Raw genomic sequence first — 6,991 nt, 5'->3', positions numbered from 1 at the left:
CCACACCACTGTAAATAGTAGTTCAGTGAACATTCCTTTGCATGTCTCATTAGATGTATATTCAAGCTTTTTACTAAAACATATATTTAGAAGTGGCATGGCTGGTTCCTGTGACATGTGCACCATCAGCTATTCCAGATATTGCCAACTTGCTTTCCAATTTTAGATCGCACTCAGCATAGCCCACATACTTGATATTCATGCAACTTTTGATTACAGGCAATCTGGTAGATTTGGAGTGAAATGGCAGTGTTTAAACTTGCATTTCCTCAATAGTAACGTGGTTGAGCAAATGTTCTTCTGTTTATTGCCAGTCAGGTTTCCTTCTCTGTAAATGATCTGTTCATATGTTTTCAATTATTTATTTTTTTCTGTTGTTTTTCTATCTACAATTCAAATGCTAATCTACGATGACATATATACATATACATTATCATACATACATATCTTTTTTACACTTTGATTATGGTTTTCTTAGCCATATCAAAGCTTATATATTTTGTATTGTTATCAAATGTATCCAGTTTTTAAAGTTTTCTGAATTTCTATGATTTTAAAACATTTTTTCTTATCTCACTAGCATAAAGATGTTTTCTTCTAAATTTGTGTTTGTTTTTTTTTTACATTTAACCTTTAACCAGAATATATGCATTTATATATTAAGTATGTAAATGAGTGTGTGTGTGTGTGTGTGTGTGTGTGTGTGTGTATGAATACTGAGATGCAAGGATCCTTCATGTGTTTTTGTTTTTCCTCCAACTGGATGGCCAGTTGTCAAAGAATAGTTTCAAAAATAATTCTTACACTCACCTACTGGTTTGAAGTGCCCATTTTATTACATGTCAGATTCCATATGTGCATCCATCTGATTTGAAAACACTAATGCTATTCCTTCTATCTACATTTCTTTTTCTATTCCATTGCAAACACCACTCTATTTTAATTATTATGGATATTAAATATTGGTTTTCTTTTCCTCTTTTTTTCCTGAGAGAATATTTTGATTCTCCTAAGATATTTTCCTTGTAAAGAATTTTCCTTATAAATTTCAGCATCATCTTGATGTTTTTATTGGCAATGACTTGTTGAAAATGGATTGAGAAGCAATTGACTCTTTACAATGTTAGGTCTTATATCCACTAATATTGCGTCTTTTTATTTATTGGGTTTTTATATCCTTCAATGAAGTTTAATTTTCATATAGAAGCCTTACATATATATTGTTATAGTTATTCTTAGGTACATATGATGAATGAGACATGTTTATCTCTTAGTTATTACTAATGAGTCATGGCAGGTTTTAAGGAATAATATTGTTTGCTATAGTTTTCTCTTATTCTGTTCTGTTTTATATTTTTTAATTTACTTTAATTATTATTATTATTTGCACTTTGTTTCCTCCTTTCCAAATCTTATACAGTCTACAAAATAGTATCCACTAGGGTCTGCATGTCAATATAGAATAGCAACTGTGATGACTGACTTCTTCCTATTCATAATTTTGAAAAATGAACATCAAATTTTAACTTTTTTAGTTTCTTTATCCTTGTGCTATGTGCTAGAAAGTCATTTCAGACTGTGATATTGAACAACCCTAGGGCTCTCTTTATTTATTTCCTTTTCTCAAGGACCACTACCTTGCACTATCTTGTTTAATGCTTGAAAACTATTGTTTCAAATATTGTTTGCTTTCTAGTTTCTAGGATGGATGGCCCAATGTTTTTGTGTTACTTCAACATGGCTTGAAGCAGATATCCAATTTTCAATCCTTAAAATAGTTTATTTGTATTTCTTGCTTTCTTGGGTTGACTAGATCTTTCACTTCAGTGTTAAATAGGATCACTTGTTTAGGGGTATCCTAGTCACATTCCTCATCTTAAAGGATGATGTTAATGTTCAAAATGGATGATGTTTGCTCTTTCCCATCCTGCAAGATGGTGGGTGAAAAAGCTGAGAAGCAGGATACTAAGGAGAAGAAGCCTGAAGCCAAAAGGGCTGATGCTGGTGGCGAGGTTAAGAAGGATAATTTCAAGGCTAAAGTGCCAAAGGGGAAGCCCCACTACAGCGAAAACCCTGTCCTAGTCAGAGGAATTGGTAGATAGTCCTGATCAGATATATATTCCAGAAAGGCCAAGTATAAGAGGAAGTATTCAGCAGCTAAATCCAGGGCTCAGAAGAAAAAGGGGAAGGCTCTTAGTTCTGTCACAAAACCAGTTGGTGGTGACAAGAATGGTGGTACTTGAGTGGTTAAACTTTGTAAAATGCCTAGGTATTATCCTACTGAAGACTTGCCTTGAAAGCTGTTGAGCCACTGGAAAAAAAAACAAAAAACAAACAAACAAACAAACAAACAAACAAAAACAACCTTTCAGGCAGCCTGTGAGAAAAGCAGGAGCTAGTGTCACTTCTGGAACCATTTTGATCATCCTCACTGGGCACCACAGAAGCAAGAGGGTGGTTTTCCTTAAGCAACTGACCAGTGGCTTGCTACTTATGACTAGACATCTGGCCCTCCATTGAAAATGATAGGGGCAAAGTGAAAATCTCCAAACATCTCATTGATGCTTACTTAAAGAAGAAGAAGCTGTGTAAACCCAGACACTGGGAATATGAGATCTTCAACACAGAGGAAGAGAAGTATGAGATTACATGAAGCACAAGGTTGACCAGAAAGCTGTGGACTCTCAAATTCGGCCAAGAATCGAAGCTGTTTGTCAGCTTCAGGGCCACCTCCACTCTGTTTTTTCTCACAAATGGAGTTTATCCTCCAAATTGGTGTTCCAAATTTTTACAAAGAACCCAATTAAATCACTGATCCATTTAAAAGGAAGAAGAAATGGATGATGTTTGCAGGAGATTTATGGTAGATGCCTTTTATGAAGTTGAGGTGTACCATTTTATTATAATTTGATAAAAGTTTTATAAAAAGTTGTTTATAATGACTTTTAAATTTGATCAAAGGTATTTTTGGCAATTAAAAATTTCTATTTTAACCAAGCTAATAAATTAAATAACATGAATTTTCTAATTTTGAAAAATAAACATCCCTAACCCTGAAATAAATTTGTATACTTGAAATAATGTGCAATGAGAAATTATCTGTTAATCCAGAAAATAATGTAAGTATTTAGGTACATGTATTCATACGCATATGCACACACATACACACACACACACGTATGTTGATCCATTAAATACTCATGTAAATGCTTTTGATATTTCTGACTTTGCTTTTGAGATAATTTTTTTTTGGCCAAATTGGGTGTCCTTTGTTAGAAAAAGAGGAAAACAAGGATTTCTGGAGAATTTTATTTATTTACCTTCCTATTATTTATTGTTCTAAATACCTGAAAGTCTGGGGTTGCCACTGACTGATGAAAACTGAAGATCAAGCAGTTTTAGTGGCAAGGTGATGCAGATTTTGATGTTCATTCTACATAGATTTGGATATTTTAAATTTGAAATATTAACTAAAAATCCAAGTGGAAATGCCAAGTAGGCAATTGAATACTTACAACTGGATTTTGATGGAAAAATTAACCTGAGAGTTATTTTGTGTTTTTCAGAATGAGACTGACTTGAGAAAGATAAGGCCTTTCTCATTGCTCTGTTTAAAATTATAATCTCCATTCCCCAGAAAACATTATCATGCTTCATTGAGTTACTTTTTTTACCAGAACACTCATTAAATTTTAATGTACTAATTATTTACTTTTTAATTTTTCTTAGCAATCTTTCCTACTGCAATAAAAACTCTAAGATATTTATCTTTTTTTTAAACTGTTGTAAACAAGTGCTAGAGTAGTGCCTGGCGCATATTAGATGTCCAATAAATACCTGTTAACTGAATAAATTAATTATACTTTATTTCTTTTTCTGGCCTCTTAGAGTTTCCCTCACTTCAGTTCCTTAAAATTATACTTTAAAAAAAGACACTCCCATTTCCCACACTTAAAGTTACTCAGTGTTATAAAGCATTATTCTGTGAATTTAGTTTTCCATATTATTCTACCTTCCTTTTCCTATGTGTTGTATTTCTTTAATTTATGGCTTTCTCTTTATTATTTCTTTATTTTTGTTTCTTTTAAAATTTTGATTTGAATTGTTGGCTTAGCAATTTTCACTTTTTCTGGTGTTGAAATATTTTCATCAGAAGGTATACGTTTGCCTCTAACTACTATTAAGCTGAATCTCACAAGATTTTAAATAGAATTCATTGCATTCATATCTTTCCATTTTGAAGTTGACTTTTGTAGCTTTCAAATACAGCTTGACACTATTTAAAATAAAAAAATACATTTTAAAATAAAAAATATATATTTTAAGTTTGAATGTGTTATTTCAGAGAACACAGTAGATAGTAATTATATTTATATGGTGTTTCTATCTAACAAATCACACAGGCATACGTTCTATTCAATCCTTAATACAACACTATGCAATAGGTAAGGCAGGTAAAATCATTTCATTGTTAAGATAATTAGAATTCAGAAGTTTAAGGAAATAGTAAGCAAAAAGCTTGAACTTGAACTTAAACTCAGTTATTGTTACCTTGAATTGGGATTCATTTTTTTTCTTCCCAGTATAAAAACAATGGTTCAAGTATTCCACTCTTCCTTCACAATTATAAGGAAACATAGTATTGGCTGATATATCTTCTAATGTGCAGCATTGTAATGCGTATACATATAAGCAGATTCATACTTCCAATTTTCTTTTCAATTTTAATAAATGCTCCCTCCCACCACCTCATGGCCTTTTAATGTTCCTAAGCAAGAAGGCATGAATTTACGTTATTAGAATCCCATGCCATATTGCACTTATTATGAATTATAGTTATTAAAATTAACTAAAGCATGAGAAGAATTTTTATTTATACAACTATAATTATTTCCAACTTTACAGCTGTAAAGATATCTAAGTATCCTTCAAAGAATGTGGACTTTTGAAAGTGATAGACTTAGGTTTGTTAAGCAGAAATTCTCAGAGCAAGAACTTCTTTTTGAACCCTTTGAACTCATTTCTGTATTATTATCTGAATATATCACAACAGTACTGTGTTTGTTCTGTAAAGTACTGAACATATTAAAGCCAAATCACCTAAGTAAGATAGAATAGTTTTGACTTGTCAGGAAGTTTTTGTTTTGTGGGTATAGTGGGATTTTAGAAAGAAGATATGTATGTTGTAGTGAAATGCACATTGATTTTATGGTCCAGACATTGAATTTAGCATGTGACTTTACTAATCACTAGATGACTTTGAGCTTAACCTTTCCAATCTTTTTAATATTTTTTTAAAGAATTTTGTAATGATTATTTTTGAGAGAGAGAGAGAGGGAGAGAGGGAGAGAGAGAGAGAGAGAGAGAGCATGAGCGGGGGAGGGGCAGAGAGAGAGGGAGACCCAGAATCCAAAGAAGCAAAATCCAGGCTCTGAGCTGTCAGCACAGAGCGGGACACGGAGCTTGACCTCACAAATCATGAGATTATGACCTTAGCGAAAGTCAGAAGCTTAACCGAGTCACCGAGGCACCCCTCCAATCTTTACTCGTAGGTAAGATTTCTAAGTCCAAATAAAATGAAAATTTATAAATAAGTATCAAAATGAGAGTAACATGTTCAACTAACAGAACTATTGATATCTTTTACTTCACATAGCTATCATAGTCTTGGCATATTCATATGCCAGTCAAAGTATAGGGTAAGAGATAACAATGATGCCACATCAGGAGTACCAGTAAATTTTGATGTGGACTTGCACATTCAGCAGAGGTCATCTGAGGACTGGTAGTCACTGCAGCTTCATCTTTTTGACTTTCTACTTGCTTCTGAGTTAAAATGCAATTAAACAGGACGCCTGGGTAACTCAGTAAATTAAGCGTTGGACTTCAGTTCAGGCCGTGATCTCATTGTTTGTGAAGGTTCCAGCCCTGCATCAGGCACACAGCCTGCTTGGAACCCTCTGTCTTCCTCTCTCTCTCTGCCCTTCCCCAACTCTCTCTCTCTTTCAAAAATAGATAAATATTTTTTAAAAAGTTTTAATGCAATTAAATAGAGAAGACTGAGCTGTTGTAAGTCACTTAATGCCACTGTGTGAAGGCAGAAGAGGAGACAATCATTTCTGAGGAGAAAATAAAGAGAAGAACTTTTGAATCCAAATGCCCTCAAGTTAGGAAATTTGTATAGAAAATATCACTGGGGACACCAAAGATCTTTACTGGTCTCAGACAAGGGCTCAATACCACAAAAGAAAATGATAAAATTAGTTGTTTAGAACCAAATTAACTAGTAAATTGATGTACAGAGGAGGCAGCAAACATAGAAATCAATTTACAAAAAAATGGCAAAAATGGGCGGTCAATTTACAAAACTTGATTCTAAATAAAAAAAAAAAACTCAGAGGCTGAAAATGACACATGTAAAAAACAGTTAACTGACTCAAACATTGTTGATTAATATTGCAAAGGATATAGGAGCATAACTGTTTCCATATAATTCTCAGAACATGCCCCCCTCAAAAGACATAATCTTTATTCTATTTTATATTCACATTGATAAATTAAAGCAACTATGCTTAATAATAGAAGTTGGATTGGCTTTAAATTTTTTTTCACTAATCAGGATTATAAAAATGTAAAATAAACAGAAATTGTTAGAAGACAATGTGGCAAATTGTGGAATATCCATTAACATCCATTACCTTTTTATCTTCATAGCATCCTGAATTTTACAGCTTTGCAGTAAGAAGGGAATTCAATAGAGGGGCGCCCAGGTGGCTCAGTCTTTTTAAAGTCTGACTCTTGATCTTGGCTCAGGTCATCATCTCATGGTTTGGGAGATCTGGCTTTGCATAGGGCTCTGTACCGACAGCGCAGAGACTGCTTGGGATTCTCTCTCTCTCTCTTTCTGCCTCCCCCCATTTATAAAAATTAATTAATTAATCAATTAAAAAAAGAAAGGAATTCAATAGAATGTTATGGCATTGTTTTTGTT

General features: G+C 33.2%; 1 pseudogene; it reads left to right on the top strand.

Moving 5' to 3' along the window:
• Positions 1-878: 878 nt before the first annotated feature.
• Positions 879-2,844, top strand: LOC106976648 (60S ribosomal protein L6-like; annotated as a pseudogene).
• The last annotated feature ends 4,147 nt before the right edge of the window (positions 2,845-6,991 follow it).

This window comes from Acinonyx jubatus, chromosome B4, assembly GCF_027475565.1.
Source record: "Acinonyx jubatus isolate Ajub_Pintada_27869175 chromosome B4, VMU_Ajub_asm_v1.0, whole genome shotgun sequence".
Lineage (NCBI taxonomy): Eukaryota > Metazoa > Chordata > Mammalia > Carnivora > Felidae > Acinonyx > Acinonyx jubatus.
The sequence above is the reverse complement of the archived record's forward strand: the minus strand, read 5'-3'. Positions and strand labels throughout refer to the sequence as shown.